At 37.7% G+C, this 26,303-nt stretch overlaps 1 protein-coding gene across 1 annotated transcript in view; it reads right to left on the bottom strand.

The window, feature by feature from the left end:
• LOC145981446 (calcitonin gene-related peptide type 1 receptor-like) overlaps positions 1-26,303 on the bottom strand; it is a 280,055-nt gene that overhangs the window by 805 nt on the left and 252,947 nt on the right. The window lies entirely within an intron of this gene.

The following is a 26,303-nucleotide window of genomic DNA, read 5'->3' as shown; positions in this document are numbered from 1 at the left end:
ATTAGGTTTGAATGTTGCAATGATGCCGGTTTGTTTGTGAGTGCCTATGCCATTTGATTTGGTGATCATACCCTCAGCCACAGAAACAGTGAATCTGGGTACTATAGGAGAGCTGTTAGGCTTTGAGAACAACACAAAACTTGAACCAGCAATCAAACACACTGCTATGAATATACCTAAATTCTTAGCCATAGAGACTCTGAATATTCACTGTAATGTGGCTGAGGGTATGATCACCAAATCAAATGGCATAGGCACTCACAAACAAACCGGCATCATTGCAACATTCAAACCTAATTCTGAATTTATGGAGCCCATCATCTACAATCCATCCCCAACATTATATTTTCCTGTGTGCCATAATAGAATAGATTATATTGAATTGATGGTCACTAATGAAAAAGAAGAATTAGTTGATTTTGCTGGAGCCACAACAACTGCAATCATAGAGATTAATATTTAAATAAAAATACATACAAGAAGAAAATGGAAAATATTGAGAGTTATGAGCTACAATCATTCCCTCCAAACAGGAGGACATTTGCAAATTTAAATCAACCCAACACAGAAATTGAGGTTGATCTTGATGTAGGGGATGGCTTTATACACCCCCACAGAGCAGATCTATACATCAAATTTGATGTTGTAAAGCTCGATGGAACAGATTATCCGGCAAATTCAAATATAAGACTTGTAGATAATTTTGTGCCGCATCTGTTCTCTGAAATTGAGATCAGAAAGCATGGTGTTGTTATAAACAGAGTGGATTATCCCGGCATTACCTCCACAGCTTTGGCCACATTAAAATTATCCAAAACCGAGGCTTCTTACTACAAAATAGGTGGATTTGAGGCTGGTGATAAAATTATATCTAAGAGCCACACAGTGCTGTTTCCTATGCGCCTGTTGCCAGGATTCTTCTCAGATTACAAAGATATTATGTGGAAGGGTGGTTTAAGAATCACATTTAGAAGAGCTGCAAATGATAACAATGCTTTGATGAGGTACAGTGCAATAAACTCTACCGGGGAAGCTCTGCCTAATACCCTACCAGATGCAGGCAAATGCATTATTCAGACTATGGAGTTAAGAATCCCTGTTGTTGAATATGAGGCCAGTTATGCTCTTAAATACAAAGCTGATATAATAAAAAATCCACAGATTCTTTTACAATTTTATACATATCAATGTGTACAGAAGCCCGCATCTGGTACTTATTATGAGTTTGATGCTACAAATTCATTCTCCAGCATACAATATGACATGCCTGATTTTGTGGTGGTACTGTTTCAGACTGGAAGACACAACAATCAGGAAAAAAATTCAAGTAAATTTGATAACTGCAACATCAAGAACATATATCTTAAAAATGGCAGAAATGAGGTATTTCCTAGAGAAAATTATAATTTAGACATTTCCAAGGATGATTTCCTCAAATTATATGAGGCATTTTCATCATACAAAAGGGTCACTACTGGCAATACTGACATGTATTACACACCACATGAATTCAAAGCACAGAGACCCATGTTTGTAATAAACACTTCAAAAAAGGAAACAAGTTGTGGTGAATGACAGGACAAATATTAAAATTATCTGTGAATTCCATGAGGCATTACCTGATGACACCATATGTAGTGTTATTCTCATAGGTGAAAAATCATATGTTTATGATGTAAGAAATGAGAGAGTCACAGAGCAATTCTAGAGGGCCGATTCAAATACAGAATCCCCTTGATTACAAAGCAATAATACCAACATTTTGCTGTCAGGGAGGCTCAGACACTCTGCCAGGTTTCGAACCTGTGGCCTTTTGATTATAGAACATATAGGCCAAGGAATTATGTCTACACCACATCTGCATATTGCAGAGAAGCTCAAATAACACAGTACTTCTGCCTATTCTGCAGAAAAACTAAAATACAATTCAAAATGGGATTTTGAAATGTGCAGTAAATATTCAGAGCCCCTCTCAGGTACATATTAACACAACTGAATTCTTTCAGGCAAACATGGAAGCGGGCAACTAAGAATTCACCTTGGAGTTAATGACACTGATGGATGGGCATGCAAGAGATATAATCTACAGGCGTGCAATTAATTGCCCTGGCCGGGGCATGTGACTGATCAAAAGATTAGAAGAACATGCAGGCACCTGCACATGTCTCATTGTATTGATCGGGGATGTTTTGCAATGAGAATATATAGTATTTGGCTGAGCTAGTGTTTTATACCCAACAGCAATAACTAGGCTCGGGTGATCCCCAATATAAAATAATTTTGTTCTTTTATGCTGTTGTACAACACTTTTTACCAGGTTTCAGATCTGGGGGCTATCAGTTGTATATCAACTAGCAATAATTATTCTCAAAATCTCACGTGTGGAGATATTATTTTGCCACATGTATTTCAATCTTACACATTTTATCAGGACTCAAACCCAGAGCCTTTTGCTTACAAAGCAACAATATTAACACTTTGCCATCAGGGGAGGCCTCACATTTTATCAGGACTCAAACCCAGAGGCCTCCTGATTACAAGGCAATAAAATCCATGGGGCTATGCACCCACACTCCTACTGGGTCTCAGAACCCAATAGCTATGAGCTTTATATCAATTCAAGATTCCTGGGATTTTGACAAAAAAACACACTATAAACAATAAGATCATATGGGAACTTTGCATAGTTTTAAGTATAAGCAAATCTGTCTGAGAGGCTTCACCTTTTCTACACTAGAATCCAGAATTCTTAAAAAATCAGAGCATATCACACTTGAAGAATTAGGGTATAAGCCTCTTTTGCTATTGTTTTAAGTGTGGGTAAATCAGATTGTTCAATCAAATAGCCTCTCCTTTTCTACACTTGTAAGTGGTGCTCATCCTATTGTATTTTATACTACTCACAGGGTTTACAAAGTGATGAAATATTGGTCCAAACACAAAACAAAAGACCAATATCCTACTGAAGTATTCATTCATCTATTTTTTAAACTTTGATTTCGGATGCCATTCAGAATAAATGGTTAACTAACTAACTCCCTAGCCTTCTTAAACCCGAAGGTTCATGGCTGCAGCAACACAGGCCTTCCATCTTTCCCTATCTTGAGCAAGTTCTATATACTCTTTTCCATCCCTACCGATTTCCCTTAGGTCCATCTCAACGTTGTCCCTCCATCTTCGTCTTGGCCTTCCTACAGGTCTCTTACCATCAGGCTTCCCAACAAGAATCCTGTAAACTCCTCTTTCCTCTCCCATTCGTGCCACATGGCCTGCCCACCTAAGTCTTCTTGATTTAATTAATTCTAATAATATCTGGACATGAATACAAATTATGCAGTTCTAAATTATGTAACCTTCTCCACTCACCTGTCTCCTCATCCCTTTTAGGTCCAAAGATTTTCCTAAGGATCTTATTTTCAAATACTCTCAATTTATGTTCCTCTTTCAATGTAAGGGACCAAGTTTCACATCCATATAATACTACAGGCAAAATTACTGTTTTGTATATTTTAACTTTTAGTTTCTTAGATATTAAACGAGAAGACAAAAGTTTATGAAGAGAGAAGTAACATGCATTTCCTGAATTAAGCCTACTTTTTATTTCCTCTTTAATATAATTTTCACTTGTTGATATTACTCCTAAGTATTTGAATTTGGAAACTGGTTCAAACGAGTTGTTATCAATAATTAGATTTTGATTATTACCTAACACTTGGTTTCGGCCTGTAAGCATATATTTAGTTTTCTCTTTGTTAACTTCCAAACCTATCTCTTTAGCAGTTTTGAAAAATATTTTAGCATTATTCTTAATTGTATTTATATCATCCCCTAATAAGTCTACATCATCTGCATATGCTAACAACTGAGTCGTACCATTTAATTTTAGTCCTTCGTTAGTTTCTTTTACCTTCCTAACAGCATATTCTAATGCAAAATTAAAGAGCAATGGAGATAATGCATCTCCTTGTTTTAACCCATCATGAATTGTAAATTTGTCAGACATATTAATACCCACACGAATTTTACTTTCTGTTTCACTGGTGCACACTTTTATCATACTAACAAGTTTCTTAGGTATTCCAAACTCTACTAATATATTATATAATTTATCTCTTTTGACCGAATCATATGCTTTTTTGAAATCAATGAATAGCTGATGGACATTTTGATTATATTCCCACTTTTTTTCAAGTGTCTGTCTGATGTGAAAAATTTGATCTGTAGTTGATCTGTTACGTTTAAATCCACATTGATAATCACCTATAATTTCATTAGCATATGGGGTTAGTCTTGTTAAAAGAATGTTAGATAATATTTTATATGTTGTTGAGAGTAGAGAAATTCCACGGTAATTATTGCAGTTCATTTTATCACCTTTTTTAAACACAGGAACAATTATGGATTCTTTCCACTGTTGAGGGATTTCTTCTTTATTCCATATTAAACAAATTAATTTATGAATTTGACATGTTAGTGAATTTCCACCATATTTAATTAACTCAGCTGGTATTAAATCAATGCCAGAGCTGGTATTAAATCAATGCCAGGTGCTTTGTTATTCTTTAGCCTTTTAATAGCATCTTTAACTTCAGTCAAGTTAGGTTCTGGAACTAAAGGTTCCGCTGTGTGTACTTCATTTACTTCTGATTTATCTCCTACATGAACATTTAAAAGGTCATTAAAGTAGTTCTTCCATCTATTTAGAATATCGCTTGGGTCAGCTAGAAAATCACTGTCTTTATCTTTTATCAAGTTTACTTTAGGTTGCCACCCTTTTCTAAATGGTTGCATTCTGATTTCCAAAAAAAAAAAATCGCCAAAATTCGAATAATGAACTAGTACCTCGAACTTTGAAAATGCTCTCCTTAGTCCTTAGCAATGGAAGGTGGGACCCTTGCTGTTCAAGGTGGAATCTGCCCATGATGGAAAGCGAGAAGTTGATGTGTGACAATAATAGTGTCTGTAAATTTCTAAGTGAATCACAAGAAATTATTCTAGATACCTAAGATATCAAAGTAGACTTGGTACTTTGACTGTGGCATCAGTAGTAACCACACCGTTATCTCATTCATTGTTAAATTAATTTTCTCTTCAATCTTTTGGCATTAGCGGCGATTGGGTGCCAAAACCGAGGACAGATTAATTTACCATAGTAGACAGTGCTTAGCATTACGAGACAACAGTGCGGTGACAAGTGTCAAAAAGTGGGGGCTGGCCAACTAGCCCCACTGACTTTCGGTATTACAAATGTTTTCCTATTGTCCGTCCCCAGCAAGCATGGAGTGGATGTAAAGACATGAACATGGCCAGAGAGAAATTTTAATGATCACTTCAAATGGCAGCTGCTCCAAAACACAATATAATAGAAAGTTTGCCAAAGGAATGCCATTTCCTTAAGCTTCTATACTGAATGAGAGTGGGTTATTTCACGTACATTATCTAAAAATTGTACCACACTATGGCCTTGCGGTCTAAGGTGTCATGCTCCGGCTACGGGAAGCGCGCAGGTTCGCGTCTCCTGGGGGAGCGTAACAGTTTTTCTCCTGAGATTTTGGCCTGTGTATGGGACCGGTGGAAACCCACCAACGTGAGGAAATTGGGGACCTATGAATGAATAGCGTAACCCGGTCATGGGGGTTTGTCGTGCTGACCACATGTCACCCCATAACTGGATGGATGATCTCCCACCTCAGGGTAGTGAGGCTGGCAGTCGGTAGTTGGTCAAGTCTGGGTCCTCATTGGGCTGTTGCGACAGGGGTTATTATCTAAAAATGAGTCAACGTCAGCAAGTCACACTCATTTGTTTACATTTACTTCATTCTTACACTGGATGCAGAATATCAGTCTGTAGTATTTTAAATATTTGGGTCATTCCATGTCAAATCAATAAGGTCCCCATCAGAGGCCTGCACAAGACCTGGAGCAGACCCGTTCGCGAGACATCGCTCCTGAAATGCCATGCAACCTGCGCAACACCCTCGCTTGAGCAGCTTGTATGCCCACCTGCCCAGATCGTTCCTGGCAGGCATTGTTCGGTTCTCACGCATTTGTGTTGAAACAGAGGATTAGAAATATTTTTTTTCAACACGTCAATTTCACGTTAGCTAATAATGGAAAACAATCACACAAACTATTTTTGAAAGAAAGAAAGTGCATGATAAATGCATTCCGAATGTACATACATATGGCATGTAAAATTTCCATCTACAATATTTTCTTTTCACATGGAGCGACGTATTACATAATTATTTCATCCAACTCGTAACAAACCAACATTAATAGCAAATAATATCACGGGCCGCCATAGCATTTTCTGTTTTAAAACTTTTCTCACTTAGATCGTTCGGCGCTCAGGGCCGACTCCCGCTACCCCTTTGCTACGGCATTGAACTTGATGAGACTTGTACTTTAATGTTTGACCCCCACCCTGACCCCTCCGCTAGACAATTTCCGTCCAAGGTTGTGAGCAATGCACCCTGCCCCCTCTGGTTGCGCCACTGCGTGCCTGGTTAAGGCACCATGCAATGAAAAACAATTAGTTTTCAGTGAGGAGATTTTTGTTTGCTCGATCATTCATTTAGATAAATGAAACTGTAATATTGCGTGCATTTCCTGGCAATAAGATAAAAACTGCTTACGCTGAACTGAAATCGCTAAGTATATAAATTCTCCTTGGAGAAGAAGCTCCTACTAGGACTTCGTAGGATTTAGTAGCTACGTAAGTAGGCAACACTGGCTGCAGCCATCCACGTGGTGATGAAACACCTGGAGCGACACGTTGCCGGAGGACTGTTTCCTTCCAGCAGGTTTTGCAGGCGCCCGGGTCTTGATGAATGCCCAGGTACCTTGTAAGCGCAGAGCGCCTTGAAGACCAAGAACCCGGGTAAAGACGCAAGTCGACTCGTTGCCGTGGGCAGGCGAGCAGGTAAACCTGTTATCGCGTGCAAGCGGGCAGTGGGTAGGTAAAAGGCAGACTATGCTGGCCTCTAGTCCCCATCCTCACATATTTTGATTCATTTGAAATTTGGGATACTGGAAGGGCCACCTGAGGTAGGAAAATATGCAGAGTTATAGATCCACATCTTTCGTATTTCCGAAATTACAGAGTGCAAACCATTTTTTAACACCTTGTTAACTTTAAATTGCAATATTTTGGCAATCAGGGCACCTATAGAAGTGATTCAATCTGCTCAGACCAATCGAGCCGCTGGTTCATGATCAGTCTGTTTGAGAAAAAATAATATGCTGTGTGTGAAGAATTATTTCGCATTCATTGATGTCAATGTGTTTCAAGAGGCTGCCTGTTCCGATAATTGTGAATATTGATTTGTTTGAATTTATTACGAATCCATTTGAAGCGCACCAATCGCTTATGTTCTTCAAATCTTGGTTTAAAAGTGCGACCGCGTTCTGCAATTTTGATATGCGTGTGGATATATACAGGGTGTACCAAAAGTCCCATTACCTTCTCTTTGAATTGTAGACAAACCTCCAAAATGTTATTTTAACAGCATGCCTATGATGAGAGGATGGTATACCATTATATCAGACCAGTGCTCACTATTTACTCCAGAGGATCTGTGTGCACACCACCATTTTCATGGCACAGTATTATTTGCCTCCAGGTGCGATGTGAAATCTTCCGTAACTTGGCTGGCGTGAAGGAAACAAACGCACTGCGAACAGCTTCTTGAAGTTCGTCAGTTGTCTGATAACGATTATGGGCGACTTTCTGTTTGATGTGCCCCCATAGCGCATTATCACAAGATGTCAGATTTGGACTTCGGGGTGGCCATTTTAAAGGTGCTGGTAAATTTGGCGATCCTTGTCCAATCCGTGTGTCTCTGAACACATCATTGAGGAATTCTCTTAAAATGGCCACCCCGAAATCCAGATCTGACATCTTATGTTACGGAGGATTTCACATCGCATCTGGAGGCAAATAATACTGTGCCATGAAAATGGCGGTGTGCACACAGATCCTCTGGAGTAAATAGTGAGCACTGGTCTGATATAATGGTATACCATCCTCTCATCATAGGCATGCTGTTAAAATAACATTTTGGAGGTTTGTCTACAATTCAAAGAGAAGGTAATGGGACTTTTGGTACACCCTGTATATATCCACACGCATATCAAAATTGCAGAACGCGGTCGCACTTTTAAACCAAGATTTGAAGAACATAAGCGATTGGTGCGCTTCAAATGGATTCGTAATAAATTCAAACAAATCAATATTCACAATTATCGGAACAGGCAGCCTCTTGAAACACATTGACATCAATGAATGCGAAATAATTTTTCACACACAGCATATTAATTTTTCTCAAACAGACTGATCATGAACCAGCGGCTCGATTGGTCTGAGCAGATTGAATCACTTCTATAGGTGCCCTGATTGCCAAAATATTGCAATTTAAAGTTAACAAGGTGTTAAAAAATGGTTTGCACTCTGTAATTTCGGAAATACGAAAGATGTGGATCTATAACTCTGCATATTTTCCTACCTCAGGTGGCCCTTCCAGTATCCCAAATTTCAAATGAATCAAAATATGTGAGGATGGGGACCTTGTTAATTTGACATGGAATGACCCAAATATTTAAAATACTACAGACTGATATTCTCCATCCAGTGTAAGAATGAAGTAAATGTAAACAAATGAGTGTGACTTGCTGACGTTGACTCATTTTTAGATAATAACCCCTGTCGCAAAATAACACTTTGCAGGTTTGTCTACAATTCAAAGGTGGGGGTAATGGGACTTTTGGTACACCCTGTACAATTGAGTGTCGTCGGCATAACAGTGAACGTTGCATATTTTCACAGACGTGACTAAATCATCGGCCGAGAGCTTGAATAGCAGTGGGCCAAGGATCGAGCCCTGAGGCACCCCAGCTCGCACGTGAAGTGGAGAAGATAGCTCGCCTGACTTTACCCGCTGTTTTCTTCCGCTAAGATAACTCCATACGTGGAGTTCATGGGAAGAGGAGGAGGCATACCTTTCCTATATGCCTACGAACAAATAGCCTAATCTATCTCTGTGTATAAACTTAGTCACTTCAAAATTAGAATGTTGGGGAATGTAGTGATGTTCAGAAGATGGTGCCGGATCTTCAAACCACAAAGCCCCGCAGTGCGGGGGAATGGAGCCAAGTAAGCCTTTGGGGGACCTTCAGCCATTGTAGAGGGTTTGTATATGCATATGCAAAAAATAAACGCAGTTACTCAGGGGTACAGAAACAAATACAATATATACAGGTAAAGGCAAAGTTCCCTGTGCATACAGCACCGTGCCATGAAGGCACATTGGATATGTGGGCCCCACATATGTTCGATGTCTGCCATCTTGGAGTGATTTTATCAGCACCATCATACGGTCACCTTACCCTCTCCCCTCTAGGGAACCATTTGATTTGAGGCTGGGTGAGCCATAGAGCCACTTTAAGCGGCGACAAAGATGGAAAATACCCGAACTTAGATCACCCATCCTGGGTTTTCCGCGTGACAGTCAGACTAGAATCAAATCAGGCTAGAATTTCGCGAGAAATGCAGTGGTGGAAGTTTCTTCAATTTATCTTTAATCACGAAAAAGTTATGACTGCATGATTGTAACAAGTGTATCAACATCCAGGTGTGAGAAAACAGTCATGGGGTGGTTTCGCGATCCCCTTTTAGGAAAGAAGAAGTAAGAATTCCCTCTTTTCCTCCAGTCTCATATCACATCACTACCTTCTCTTTGAAAAAAATTTGAGTTTAATTCAACATGGCAGACGTCCCTTGGAACACACCAAGCCCCCTAAGCCTAACCTGTTTTTATCATAACCAACTGTATCCAGCCTAACTCCTTTACTTTTTGTAGGGAGTGTTAAGAGACTTTTGAATCACCCTCTAGGCCTTTATATGTGACTGTCAAAACGAGATCAAGAATTAAATATCCTCCTCCGTGTATTAACCATGCCAAAATTATAAGACTGACATATTTGTCTTTGATTTCATCCAAATGTAATACCGTATCCATCCTCCAAAATATCTGATTGCTATGAAACTAACAGTTCTCATGGACAAAACATTAGTGGCCCCCATTTGGATCCTAACACACATATGCACTATATTGTTAAAAAAAAAAATATTTGTCACGCCATAGCTTAGCAAATGCCCTAAAATATTAAAGTCTCTTTTCTTAATGTCCAAAAATGTAGTTTAGGCAGATATTTGAAAGTGGCATCAGAATTTGGAGCTACCTCAGAATATGAAAAATCAATTTTTCATCCACCATTTTGAAATGCTTTCAACAAATGCAAATGCAAAATAAAATCATTCCCTGTGTGTACCTATTTGCGACATGCATTTCAGCTTAAAAACTCTAAATTTGCTACAGATATCGTGGTCTCAAAATTGATGACTTTCCCCCATCCTTCCTAAACCACACACTATTACAGAGTTTTAACTAAAAACGTCAAGCTCAAGTAATGTCCTAACGTAAAGACTTGGTTTTCTTAATCTATGAAAATCTAACCTCAAATATTAGCACAACTTAAAGCTCTCTCTAGGCATGTTAAATCATCCACCATCTTTAAACATGGTGACAATTTTTTCTCAAATGCAATATGACAATTCTTTAAGTTATCTTGTAACTCTAAAAATTGCAACTCAAAAGCTTTACATTTATAGCAAAATGTATGTTTTCAATTTTACCACCACTCCTCTCCTAAACTATGAAATATAATTTTAAAAGTTTTACTGCAATATTGCGAACCAACGGATTATCTACAATGACTGAGTTTAGTTCCTTGTGCTCCGAAAATGCATTGTAGACAGACAGTTTTGGGGAAAAAGAGAGCATGGTATAGAGCGTGCATGCTACATGAGGAAAATCAGTTTTTCATTCACCATCTTGAAACACATTGTTCAATTTCACTCACATGCAATACCATTGCAGTCTGCCAAGTTTTCTAGCTGAAGAAACATATGCATTTCTTGAGATCTAAACGTGATTGATATTAGCTTAGTAGGAACAAAATAATATGGTCCATCATCTTTTCGAATTCTCTTTTTCATTCTTTCCACTGATATTACTGTCGGGTCTTTAATACTTTTCTTAATTTCCTTCTCTTCAAATTCAGTGGGAACACCATATATCAATCCTTCCCTCATCAATAAGGATTCGGAGATGAACACATCAATATTATTTTATTTATGAAAATGCATATTTCTCATGAAATTGTTAGCTTTATTCCTGGTGTAAAAATAAATCTTTGCTCTATATAAGCCACTTGGTTGGATATATCTGACCCTTATATCTTTCTTTCGCAATTCATTTCCTATTTTCATAGAGTTAAATTTCTTTTCTGCACCTTTTGTATACTAGTCATTATTACTAAATATGGCCCATTATGTGTATCATAATACATTTTACACGTATCTACATTATTTTCTCTTCGACCTTCTCCAAGGTTGTTTACTTTATCTCTATTATCTAACCTGTCCAACCTTACCGCTTTTGCTAGAACTTGATCATCTTCAGGAGATCTGACTCTTTTGGCTTGTTTCCTAGATGTTTCTTCTATAATGTTTTCTTCTATAACAATTTCATTGTCTTCTACCAAATTCGTTATAATTTCTACTTGACTATTAAGTTCCATATAACCTATGGCATCCGCCATGGCCTTAACAAGAACTGCCTTACGCAAATCACATTAATGTGTATATTTCCTTTTTCCGTAGTTTAAACTTCAACTTAAATAAGTATCTGGGTTGCACTCAATTCCAGTCACAAAATTCTCTATTTAAAAACAGTACTCACTGAATTAACAACTAATAATATTACCACAATATTACACAAACAGCTCAGTTTCCATCAACCCGTGCTTTCATCAACATATGAAGCTTTGCTTCCATTTCTTAATATCATCTTTTCCATTGTTGCGCATCAAAAATTCTGAGTCAACTACAAATCTAAAACACGTTACCAAAGGTTAACGTAGCTAATGTACAGTGGGATCCATGAGTATTACCTTGCAAATTGTCCATCACCATGTTCGTGCACTTTATTTTACCCAATAAGAGCTCAAGAATTAAAAGAAAACTCAAAACAAGCTGTTGACAATTTCTGCACCAACATACATAAAAATGCATATCTTAAAAACACATAGGATGTAAGAGAAAAATTAATGAAAATAGTTATGGACAATTTGCACGGTAATACTCATGGATCCCACTGTACAATGTATTCGGGACCCACGTTCTGTGTGCCAAATTATTGACATGGTCGTGCAAGGTTCAACCATAGGATATTAATAGCCATAAGAATATATTTATCTCAATTCAAATTCAGAATGAGCAACATGAGACTATATTGGTATACGCGTGATACCTCCCAGGGCACGGGAAAACATTAAGATTTGCAGTAAATAGAAACAAAAACACAGAACTTACGTTTTAACATTTGAATTCAGAATCTATTTATCTTGATTATGCAATTTAAAAAGAACAAAAGTTGAACATCATAACGAAACGTACAAAAAAAATCACAGTAACAGCACAATTTTTCTCTCATGCACTTCCATTAATCTCGTAACTTTCAGCAACAAGATTCATATATATATACCAGGCGGGATGGTGTACTTCAACAGTCTGTTCATACGTCCGGGAAGGACATGTCAAGGTCTAGTCCCGATTAGCCTTAGTGTGCATAAAGTGGACTTAAAACACCAACTCAACCAATCAACATATATTTTTTAAAAAATAGACTTCAGTAATTAATAAATATACTTTCATGCTATCATAATTCTAACTAAATAATTTGAATTTACATTTATAAGGTAGATCATAATAGAAAAAATATCAGGGGATAGGAGACTAAGAAATGTCACGCGGGAGACCCGGATTTGATTCCTGGGGTGGGGATTTTTCTGACACGGTTCCAGTACAAAGCGGATCTGGGGTTCACCCAGCCTTTTATCAATTCGTACCTGGGTGTAAAGCCGACCGGAGCCTGATGTTGATCACATCACCACTGTGCACAAGTTCCAAAGAGAGTGTGGGGCTCTATCACCACTTACTATTCTAGGCGTCTTCATGGCACGGCGCAATGCACGGGGGATAAAAAAATATTGAAATAACCCCACCGTCTGGTTTCCAGGCGAGCAAGAATAGTTTAATGAACTTTCTTAATGTGGGTCTTTATCAAGGAGCTTAGAAATTTCTCAGGTCTTGAAATACGAACAAAAAAACTCAAATGATTGATTAAGCTGTGCAACGACTTTTCTTTTTAACTCTTCTTTTTTGTTCTGAAGTTTCCGTTCACGAACAAGTGCAGCGTCTTAAGAGCTATGCACTCTAATTACATTTAATTCCGTTGGTGGCTCTGCAGGCCATAAGTCTTATTTTCTGATTAATGGCCGCTGTAAATTTCCAAACCGCCAACTCCCATGGCAGATTGGTTTTGCTGTAAGTTATGTTTGTATATGTTTACGTTCATGTGTACGTGGTGAAAATGCAGAACTCCCAAGTTCTGAAGTCTATTACCCGGTTAAGTACTAACCTGGAGATATATATTATGGGTACTCTGCGTCCAAGTAAGTCTTAGACACACCTCTGATTTGATTTATCTTGTGCGGTTGCCATCAAATTATTTCATATCTTAGGACTGGCGTGAGATCACTTTAAGCCGATACCCACTTGATATCGACATTTCAAGAATGAATATATTTTTAATTCTTTACAGTTCTCATACGCATACACTTAAAATACCTCAAATATACACTAAAAAGGTGCAAAATTTGCATTTTAGAAAACACACTACCTTTTCAAATGTTTTCTTTGTTACTGCAAAAACCCAACATGTAATCAGATATTTGTTCTCTTTTCAGCTCCTACGATTTACGTAATAAATGTAACAGTTGTAGTTCTGAAAAGTTCCACACTCTTGTTTACTTCACACTGCTGTTTTATAAGTGAAGGAAAATTACATTTTTTACAGACAGTGGCGTGTCCAAGGGGGGAGGGTTGGTGGGGTTATAACCCCCCCCTTTTGCCCAGTATTGCTAAAAAAAAGAACGTCAAAGGTAGGAAGAGATGGCAAAATGAAGGCTGACTACCAGAAAAAAATTAATATAACCTCAACCTCCCCTCCCTTTCGAAAATCCTGGGCACGCCACTGCTTACAAATCATGATTGCACTTGATTACAACTTGATATCTCAAATTTTCAACCTTGAAACTCTTGTTTTCGGCAATACAATTGGACAATATCTGACACGACAAAATCATCTATAGACTATTCATTGCTAAGTTGAATCTGACAAACTATTACCATAGCCGCGTAGCAGCTGTTCTGTTCGAACAAGTCGGGATTCGAACCCAGGACCCCTGGCGTCGTAGCCATAGGCGTGCGCAGATTTCTCATTGGGGGGGGGGGGGGGCAAAAGTAAAATGTTTCTGTGACGAGCTCCTTTTCCTCCAAACAACTGTGTTCATGCATTTAAGACAAAACGTTTAGCAGCAAGAGTCTGAAGTACTTAGTAGTTAAAAATTCCCTTTCTGGTAATTTACAATGCATTACAGAAGACAAGAAAATTGCGAGTGTCACGTACACAAACTGCATTGTTGTTCTTTGAGGTATAGGATCATAGATGGCAGCATGCAAAAAGAACGACGTTTATATTTGATGATACATAAAGCAGCTTAGAAAGTGGGCCAGAGATGGCAGCACCCAAGAAAACTTATACAATTGTAAATAGAGAAAAAGGAAAGCGCTGATGTGGTGAAATAATGATTGTAGATATTAATACTAATTATAATGAAATAAATAAATGAACTTAATACAATAACAGGATACAAATAAGGTGGAAAGGGTGATTAATATTCAGTAATAGCATAAGTGATCATTATAAAAAAGTAAAGAAGTCGAATTGTAATTGCGATTCTGTGCCTTTTTTTGGTTCCCACGAACTGAGAGTTTCGTGTGGCTTTTGGGTTGTTTTGTCCCAGGTGTAGCGCCATCTCACGGCAACACCCAAGCACTTTTGGTAGGCGCATCTATAGCAGCTCCAAGTTAAGGTTAGCGCCGGCCAGGCGGCGATCTTTAACTAACCCCTTTCTCTTTGTTTGTCTGTGTGATCGATTAATATTTACGTCAATTTGAATAAGATCGATATAGAAAAGAAAGAAGGAAAAATACACAATATGTAATAATTACAAGAAGAAGCAGCAGCATTAGTAATTACAAGAAGAAGAATTAGTAATTACAAGAAGATGAAGCCTTAGTAGTTATAAGAAGAAGATGCCTTATTAATTATAAGAAGAAGAAGCCTTAGTAGTTATAAGAAGAAGATGCCTTATTAATTACAAGAAGAAGAAGCCTTATTAATTAGAAGAAGAAGAAGCCTCAGCGATTACAAGAAGAAGAAGCCCAAAGAAGATTGGCTAAAATAGAAGAAAAATATTGTATGAAAAGATTTCCAAAGTTATCTAATATTTGTACATGATTATTCAAGAATATATTACGAATTGTACCCTCCGTAGTGGGTTAAATCGATTGTTTCTTTCCATATATTCGTAGTGTTAGTCACCCTGATCTGTACCCAGAGGTATCTCATTGTTTCTACCCTGTGCTAAGCTGGCAGATGCTCACGTGAGAGGACGTGGCACGAGTGAGGCGAGCAAGAAAATTTGAAATCGAAATTTTTGCAAAGTGAAAACAATATTGATTTAATATGGCACAAAACATTTCACGGGGGCACCATGGCATTCTCTTTTACATTTTTTTTATTTAGATCGTTCGGCGCCCAGGGACAACTCCCATCGCCCCTTAGCTACGTCTCAATACTTCACAAGACTGTAAGGAAATGAGAAATTTCGAGCGAAGCGAGCAAGAAAATTTTACGATTTTTTTTATTTGTATAAATTTAGATATCGATGGGGGCAATTGCCCCTCTGTATCCCCCTGCAGCTATTCTTGGCCGTCTGGAAAAATAATGCAAGAAAGACGCGAAAACTAATTCCATCATGAGTATCCTTTTGTCCTGCTACTCTTAGATTCTACTAGTCTTGCTTATTTTACCTCAATGTTTGACCCCCTTGGCCCTTAGGATTGATTTCCGTTCAAGATTGGGGAGGGGCAATGCTCATTGCCCCCTGTGGTTTCGCCACTGTACCCTCTAGACCCGTAGTTGCTTTGAAGTTTAATCGGCTTGAAAATACTTCATTTTCTTTAAGAGTATAATATCGTTCAATAACGGCAATCAGATTCCTCTCCACTAAATTTCTAGGCTAAAGTACAATAATGCAGGAGGAACTTGCACGTCCCCCTTAGAAATTTAATGTCAACCTAAAATTATATATTTCCCACGTATAATTTGATTTCAGTCATAGTAATTTATATTAATGCGATAATTTCAAATTCAAGTAGTGTTTTTGAGGGGGCCACACTATTATGGGAACTAATATGTTCCATGGAAAAATACCTTGCTTGTCTCTCCGTGACAATTGCCCCCCCCCCCCTTGCTCCCCTCCGTGCGCACGCCTATTGTCGTAGCATGCCGCGTTAACCACTCTGTCACGGAGTTCTTTTATTAAGAAGGAACAGATGTAAAATACAATATTGGAAGTGGTTGTTGGCTCAAAAATATGAAAGAAGATTATATACAGTATATGATTCAAATATGCATTTGCACATGTAATATACATACATTTGCATATGGAATGTGTAAAATGCATAACTATCCGGATCCTATTCATAAGTGTTCAGTGCTGACTACAATGCTGAATGTTGAACTGAGCACTTTCGGTGATGTAGCAAAATATCTGAAGTCGAATGTATTCGTGAAATTGTACTTGAATTCATGAAATTGAAGTCTGTACGTCTAATGGGGATATTACATGTTTAGATATACGCATGCACTTCTCCACACGAATTGACCCATGGGGAAGCTTAACTCAATTGATTGATTTATTTTATTTCGCTTTTCTGCCACTTTCTTAATTTCGCGAAGATTAGTATGAGTAATGATATGATGACAATTAATGGACACTCATAAAGAACACCCATGCCGAGGCCGGGGTTCGAACCCGGGACCCCTGTAGTTCTAGCGTTCTCCACCACGGAGAAGCTGCTATTACATATATCAACTTTCCCACATGTTTGTCAATACTATAGTGGAGCATAGAAATATCAATTTTGTTTCTAGAGCACAATTCGCCTGCGACATCCCCTTTAATCATTTGGCAATTCCGTTACAATGAACTTCGATTCCTGTAACAAGTTTATTCACGAGGCTTTCCCAGAGTGAGCTCTATAATTGTTGCTCTTGTAACCTTTTCAGTCAACAACGAGATGCCCCTCTCCCATTCCAGATCTCACTATTGGAATCCTACCACTGTATTTTTTTTTAATGCAAAAAGGTAAATTTGAAAAGGCTATTCACTGCAATGGTTTCATGTACAGTATTGCATCTATTGGTCGTTTTGCAAAGTTTTCAGTGTTGCCAACTCGGCTCGTTTCGGAACCAGATATGGTTCTTTTGTACTGCATCTCATTTCCTAAAAACACTATGCTTCAAGGAGCTAGGGGGAAATTAGCTGTAAATAGCTCTTTAGCATATAAAACCTTCTTTATTTAAATGATTAAGAACTGATTACATAGATTTCTTGGACCTCCCTGTTGGCATACTGGTAATCCTGTCACCTGGTAATCAAAGGTTTCCGGGTTCGATCTTCTGTGGAGGCACAAAGCGGCTCCGGGACCCCACATTCATTTGTATATCCAGTCCCGATGATGCACAATAAAAACAACTTGTGTGGTAAGCATGGAGAGAGATAATGAATTTTGATTTACGGGAGAATTTCGATAAGTTTGAGGCTTCCAGAGGGCAAGAAACCACAGCTCTTCACTGGGGTAAGTGTATGGAGGAGGCGCCATCTTAAAATGACAAAAATGTCGTTTTGAAGTTCACGTGATGAGAGTTACAGCCTTGAGGTTGTTTTGTAAATAATAGTTGATGCGTTCTATAAATTTGAAATATATACGGTCTACGTATCATACAATTTTTGTCTTATTTTAAGATTTTAATCTGACTCGCCCTCGTAACCCCAGAAATTCGTTATTGCAATGAGAACTGTGCAAGAATTTTTGCGCGTACGAATATAGTGCATGTGATACATACATACAGGGTTGGCAAAATTTGTGTTTTTTTCGAAAGAAACAAAACAAACATTTTTTTTTGTTTTAAACATGTTTTTAATGTTTGAAACAATGTTTTAAACAAGAACCGAAAAAAACATGTTTTAAACAAATAAAACGTTTAATACATAATGCCAAGAATACTTATTAATAAGGAATCTGTTACTAATACAAGGATGGACTATGTTCCTAGTTATAAACGCTTGACTAACTTCTTAAAATACTTATTTTTGTTAATCTTAGAAGTTAAATCTCGCATGTAGGCTGTTCAAGAAGTTTCAAGTAATGCACAGTTGCCAGGCCCCACTTTATCCACGTGGTAGCTGCTCCGTTTCTCGGAATACATTTTTTCGTGAATGCAACAAAATATTAACATTAACAACTGTGTATTAAGTGAGGAATAAGACATTCATCCATATAGTATTCAATTTTAATTTTTTTAAACACTTGTAAAAAAAAAACATACCCAGGCACTTTAAAGAGATGATTACGATATGTTTCTTTGTTAACTGATTATACATTTTCAGCCACTCAACAGATTTTTGTGCAGAATAAACAAAATGACACGGAATGAATGAAAATACAAAGTTACAAAACACGCAAATAACCACAAACTATCAAACATCAAGTATCAAAATGTGTTTTAAACAAGTCTGAAATAAAAAAAATTGTTTAAAACACATTGTTTTAAATGTTTTAAACATTTGTAAAAAAACAAAGCCATGTGTTTTTAACGTTTAAAACAAGTTGTTTTAAATACTTTTATTTTAAACATGCCAACCCTGCATACATACCACTCAACGCATCTACTATACTAAAGCTGCGAGACCTTATGTTACAAGCTGTAGGGTTACGAGCAAAATATTCATACTTTAACACCAGAAGTAACATATCGGAAATGAACTATTTCTCAACTCACGTTCTTGTTTATATTAACTTTGTTTTTACAGTGTTCATTGGGGAAAATTTCCGCACGATTTGGCCCTTTCCCAGTAACGTGACCTGACAACACTTGTTATCACACCGAAGGGTGGAATGGCACAGACAGAAGCTATTCACACACGTCGAGCATTCAGCTGGTACTTGGTTTACGAAAGCAAATCGATGTTTGCGTTAACAGGATTTACGCATGTTTTATTGGACTAGTTTGGAGGCACACTGTAAGGCCAGAGTTGGTAATCGGGTGTAATGTAATTAGGAAATGACAATTACTGGACGTACGACGAACACATGCATTAACCTATCTTGCGGGCATTTGCAAACTCTTCTGTGTTGCTAATGAGCTTCACACATGGCCGTGTGTGTAGATAAGAATGAAAAAGTAATGGGTTGGTCATGCCTGGATTTTATTACCCATCTAGTTAGCGACCAGACTTTACGTGGACTGTGAAAATATTTCAGGATCATATTTTTTGCCAGGCCGCGCTTTCACTAGAATATGTCTCTTTCGTTAGCCCCTTGTATAGGTTTTGCAGGGTTTTGAAGAGTTAAAGCATGAACATGTACTATTGTTGACATTAAAAAGTTTACATAAGCGTATTTAATGCTGCAGAACCAGGGAAGACATGAAATTACTCTACAAGGCTATTAAAGGAATGTTGAAATGTAGTATTCAACTCCACGAACTGGACATGAAACATGGAACAAGGAAACTTTCCACACTGCAACTCCCCACAACGTTCCTGATTCCATAGGCTACCGAATCAGTTAATCATCATCTCGAACCAAATAGATATCTCCAGTTCCTATTCGTTCTTTAACACCAACCTACCAAATATTCTGCTAATGTTAGTGTGACACGTAACTCTTTAATAGTTGTACTGATTTGTTTCGTTTAACACTGCATAGCATAGACGTAGCTAGAACTTTATATTTGGGTGTGCACAAAGAAAAAAATGAGGTCTTGTACCTTTTTAATAGCATATTTTGCAACACAATCACTTGGCTCTTTAACTGCACTGATGTTTGTAAAGGAATATACGTAAATTCACTAAATGACAGTGTTGAAAATTTCTGAATAGATGTAGGAGGAAAAAATCAAATTGCATAGAAATTACACACACACACAAAATGTTCATAAATGATACAAACAAATACATCAAAATACACGTCATCTATAACAAGAGACGTCTGTCAAAAGGTACAATGTTCTTAAACTCATCAATAACTTCATTTACATCAATAGACTAAGCTTTGTCCTGTTCAAAAAAAAAAAAAAAGCAAGAGCAGGGCTTCCAATCTACCCTGCTTCTGAGTTGCTCTTAATTTAGTTTTAACTTGGGTAAGGTTGGAGAAAGCTCTCTCACATGTGCAGCTTGTGACAGGTATAGAAGAAAAGCGCAGCAGTACAGAGTAGAATGCAGTAGATATCTTCTTTCTCCAATGACATCAAAAAATCGAAAAACTATAGACACTCGCTTTATCAGCGATAATGCACACGTTTGTACAGTGTCTCTCAAAAGTTTTAGGACAACGACATTTTAAACTAGGCAACCCAATTTTCACAAGCCGTTGGTGGGTTGCGTGCAGAGTTAGGCTCAATTTCAGGGTTGCCACATGCACAATAGATATTTATAAAACACGCGAAAGAAATATAAACAAGTATTATTGTATAAAATTATTAAAAATATCACTATTATATCGCAAATGACAAAATTCTTTTCTGAAAGAAAAAAAAATAGGTTTTCTAGTATTTCATCGCTGATGAGTCTACAGTAAGGAAAAGAGGTGAGAGGAAACGAAAGGTCACAAAGGAGAGGAGAAAGAGAAAGCGAAAGGAGAAGAGGAAAAGTAGAGGAGAGAAGAAAGATAGGATAGACGAGGAGAGGAGATGTAGTGAGGAGAATGGAAAAAGATTCGAGGAGAGATGAGGAAAAAAGAACAAAGAAGAGAAAAGAGGAGGAAAACGAGAGGAGAGGAGAGGAGAGGAGGAGACGAGAAGAGGGAAGTGGAGAGTAGAGTAAAGGAGAGAAAAAGAGAAGAACGAAAAAAGAAAGAATAGTGCAGTGGAATCGGAAATCTAAGACAGGAAAGGAGATAAGAGGAGTGGAGAAGAGTGGGATGGAGATAAGATGCGAGAAAGAGAAAAGTAGGGAAGGCGATATGAGATAAAAGCAGAACGGAAAGAGGGGAGAGAAGAAGGAGAAGGAACTGGAGAGAAGAGGTAGTTGCAGAAAACACCGTCTGAGCGTCAAGAATGGATGCATTGGTCAAATTATAGACATGAAACATTCAATAACATTTTGAAATGTATTGGAGAATATATTAGATCGGTGCGAAATGCCTTTTGGCTGAGGTCAGAGCAAATTAAAATCTTCCATGTAAGATCTTTGATTTTACCTGCGATTACACCACTAAAAAAATGAACGTAATTTTTAATATTTATAAGAATTATTCAATATTTCTCCACTTCTCGGTTCGTTGAAATGGAGATTTTGTAATTCAATATTTCCCCTCCCCCCCATCGTTAATTCCAAACTGAATCATTCCGTTTCACACGGCGTGGACAATGAACACAATAGGATATGTCTAAAACGTACGAAAATTTTCTGCCAGCGGAAGGGTTTGAACCTACGACCATCAGATTGACAATCCTGAACGGTAACCACTACCCTACAACCACTAGTTCCTTAAACCAGGTAGAAGAACCACTACACTACGCCTTTACCTTCGAATGAAACAATAATTCTTTTTAAGTATTCTGTCCCTCAAATATTGTAAATGTCGTAAACACGTATACGTGTAGTTGAACTTTTACTTTAATTTTGATTTGCTTTCTTGTAGTATAACCGATATCTTCGAGATATAATTTTCGAAGTAATTAAAAACGAGAATATTGGTAGTTGTGAAAATGCGAGTTATTTCTTCTAACTTATTATTGTGATTAGACATTACTAATGGAAAATATCTAGAGGCTTGAATATTACAGGACGATGTTCTTTTCCTGTGATACTCGAACAGACAAGATGATTGTTTACTGATGCAAGTCTTGTGTCCAGAACAGTCTTATGAAATGTATTTGCTGTTGCGTAAGATAACACGAAATAATTACACCGTTTGCGAACTACCAAATCTGTGCAACGTTATACGTAAACAGGCGGAAAATTTTATTCATAAAATCACTTCACATTTGACAGTGTTAGTCAAGAGCGACTCCTGGGACACTGTGTTAAGGTGCTGGACTAAATCCTTCTAAATTTTCTTCCTCGAAGAACAACAATTTCTAAGGAAGAGCAAGAGTGATGATTTTTCTTATTTCTTTTAAATGCTTACACTTTCCTTTAATTGGGTTAAAAATAAATAAGAATATTGCTTGCATTTCTGTCATTGACGTAGACCAGAGAGAGAGACAGACAGACAGACAGATATTACAAAATAGTTCAAATAGTGCGAACGCCATTAAAAAGTCATGATAATTCTATGTTGCGTACTTAGAATTATTCATACAATAAAGAACATGTCTAATTGTGAGTTAACAACAAAAAAAAAAAAACAATAATAAAGAGACATTTTCGCATCACGATTGCAGTTCGAAAAAGTCGGGACAGGGATTGAAAGTAACGCACTGTCCTGACTAAATCGGTGAATCGGACGTCTGGTAGCCTTGCATCAATGATTATAAAACTAAAACCACCCAATATTGCAGCTTGAAGACTTTTGCGCAAGAAACAGATTCATTTATACAAGAGAAAAATTGAAATTTTTACACATTTCAAAAATCGACGATGTTATTTTCGTATTTATTTATTTATAGGTTCACAGTTAAATATTTTAGGGTTCGAGGGGGAAGCATGGCCCACATGGCCCCTCCCCTGGGTACTGACTTTACGTAGACAGTGGAAGAGAAATTTTGGAGAACCTTTCTGTTAAATTTAGTATTTACATTCACCTTATGCTCAGATAGGTTAAACCGTTTATTGACAATCGTGAACTTTTCGTTTAATAGATAATATTTAGTTTTAAACGACGGGAGAACATTGGTCGAATTTCCTTTCTTGCTCTTTTGAGAGAATATATACTTCTACAATAGCAATCGCGTTCGGGAACCGTGAAAAAAATGACTTGGTTTTCAAAGGCTTACAAGCTTGGTAGTCTAGCTTGCTCGCGATCAAAGTGACTCACTCACGCTATTCAAGGCCGCTTCTTATCGCTAAACAGTGTACTTCGATGCACAGTGTCTGCACCCAGCACGTTACAAGTGACCAGAGTCGAATTTTAAAGAGAATCTGAAGAATGGTAGATTTCATCAGAGGCGGCTAGGTAGGCACCAGCTCAACATGCAATAGTTTAAGTGATAATTCCTGACAAACAAAAAACCGTATTGAATAATTATTGGGATAGTGATAAATGTATCCGCTCCTTTTTAACAATCTGTATTCCATTTATTTATATTGGCAACTTGGTCAACCGGAGGTTATTTTATCGCCTTCGATAATCGAATTGTCTGATCGATTATTTTCTGTTTACCCAGGAACATGCCCCATAGGAGATTTCCGAGACCGGGTTACGCTACTCACTCGTAGCTCCCCAATTTTTTCACGATGGTGGGTTCCCACCGGTCCCATACACAGGCCGAGAACCTAGAGAGTGAGCATAGGCGGACTCGAATCCATGCCGTCCTGCAGTCGGAGGTCACAGAGGAGGACTTTTCTTATTTTACATTTGGTTAATCGCGACGATGAGGATGAATAATGAATAGAAAAATAAAAAAGGTCAAAATTGAAATTTTTACACATCCTTGCTTCGTTGCATTGAACTCAAGTGGGAAAAGGGGTAAAATTAGCATGTCCTGAATTGTCACACATATAAATAGTTATTTCATTAATATTTGTCAATGTCTTTGAAGCAGTACACAATTATCGTTAGAGTATCATAATTCATGATCTTATATATAAAAATATCCCGTTTAACGTGTGTCAATTCATTTATTTGTTTATTTTTTTTATAATTTCCATGTGCAGAACAATGTAGCCACTAGGCTATATACTGCTATTACAAATAATGTTACCATGCTCTTGTTTAATGGAAGGGATTCTTTTTTAAGGAACATCTAGTATGGAGGATCGAACGTGGGACCGCAATGCTTTCAAGAACTCCAACCAATACACTACGCCCTTTGTTTTCTTGGAGCTACTGTTCCTAATTATTCTGTCGCTTCAATATTGTAAACGTTATCTGCAAAAAAGAAGTTAAATACTCGGATATAGCTCTGTACTTCTAGAATGACTTTATACACATGCATTTGAAATTTAACTCTGAATTTCTTTCTGCGTATTAGTATATATAAGCTTGTGAATATATTTTATTTGTAATTTTATAACGGTTTCATGAACATCTACAAAATAGTTCCTTATAACTTGGAATATGGTGAATAGATATGAAATGTCTTGAAATTAATTTTCGACCACTAGATTTTGGCAAGGGAATTATGTGTGATCCGTTTCCAGTTATTCATTGCTTAAACAAACGTTTTAAAACTGTGGAATGTTCATTCTGGGATAAGTTTCTTTACTTGCTACATGTATGCGAACTACACTCTGTCCCACTTATCTCTGGAGCAGGTGAATGAAAACAAGTATCTGACCAGCGATGAACACCTGGGAGGAATGGGATTGCGTGGAGGGAGGAAAGCCACTGCAGTTACCAGCCTTCCCAGCAGCGTGCACTGATTCGCTCTGTCCACTCGATCCCCTCTCCCCTCTCTCCACTTCTCTTCCGCTATGCGCGGCTTTGCTCCAGAGATGCTGGGACAGGGTACAGCTAATTGTTTCTCAAAAGGTATCATCTATCTCTGTATGCCACACATTTAATTCTTACTCAAATGGAAAAATATGTCAATTTGTATTCAGGGGTAGTTTCACAGGTACAAACTATTTTGGCCTTGATGAGAAGTTTAGTTTAAGTAGGCATTTTGTTTATAATTTTGAAATTGAGGTAGTCTAAGGTTGAAATCCTCATATTTAAGGCTTGAACTCGTCACCTAAGAGGTTGAAGATCGTCCTCTACTTTGTGCGTGGCCTTCTTTATTTTTCTATTCATTATTAATCCTCATCGTCGCGATTAGCCAAAGGTAAAATAAGAAAAGTCCTCCTCCGTGACCTCCGACTGCAGGACGGCATGGATTCGAGTCCGCCTATGCTCACTCTCTAGGTTCTCGGCCTGTGTATGGGACCGGTGGCAACCCACCATCGTGAAGAAATTGGGGAGCTACGAGTGAGTATCGTAACCCGGTCTCGGAAATCTGATATGGGGCATGTTCCTTGGTAAACAAAAAATAATCGATCAGACAATTCGATTATCGAAGGCGATAAAATAACCTCCGGTTGACCAAGTTGCCAATATAAATAAATATAATACAGATTGTCTTCGAGCTTACATTGTTAAAAAAGAGCGGATACATGTATCACTATCCCAATAATTATTCAATACGGTTTTTTGTTTGTCAGGAATTATCACTTAAACTATTGCATGTTGAGCTGGTGCCTACCTAGCCGCCTCTGATGAAATCTACCATTCTTCAGATTCTCTTTAAAATTCGACTCTGGTCACTTGTAACGTGCTGGGTGCAGACACTGTGCATCGAAGTACACTGTTTAGCGATAAGAAGCGGCCTTGAATAGCGTGAGTGAGTCACTTTGATCGCGAGCAAGCTAGACTACCAAGCTTGTAAGCCTTTGAAAACCAAGTCATTTTTTTCACGGTTCCCGAACGCGATTGCTATTGTAGAAGTATATATTCTCTCAAAAGAGCAAGAAAGGAAATTCGACCAATGTTCTCCCGTCGTTTAAAACTAAATATTATCTATTAAACGAAAAGTTCACGATTGTCAATAAACGGTTTAACCTATCTGAGCATAAGGTGAATGTAAATACTAAATTTAACAGAAAGGTTCTCCAAAATTTCTCTTCCACTGTCTACGTAAAGTCAGTACCCAGGGGAGGGGCCATGTGGGCCATGCTTCCCCCTCGAACCCTAAAATATTTAACTGTGAACCTATAAATAAATAAATACGAAAATAACATCGTCGATTTTTGAAATGTGTAAAAATTTCAATTTTTCTCTTGTATAAATGAATCTGTTTCTTGCGCAAAAGTCTTCAAGCTGCAATATTGGGTGGTTTTAG

The sequence above is a fragment of the Lepisma saccharinum genome, chromosome 29 (assembly GCF_977018435.1).
Source record: "Lepisma saccharinum chromosome 29, izLepSacc3.1, whole genome shotgun sequence".
NCBI lineage: Eukaryota > Metazoa > Arthropoda > Insecta > Zygentoma > Lepismatidae > Lepisma > Lepisma saccharinum.
The sequence above is the reverse complement of the archived record's forward strand: the minus strand, read 5'-3'. Positions and strand labels throughout refer to the sequence as shown.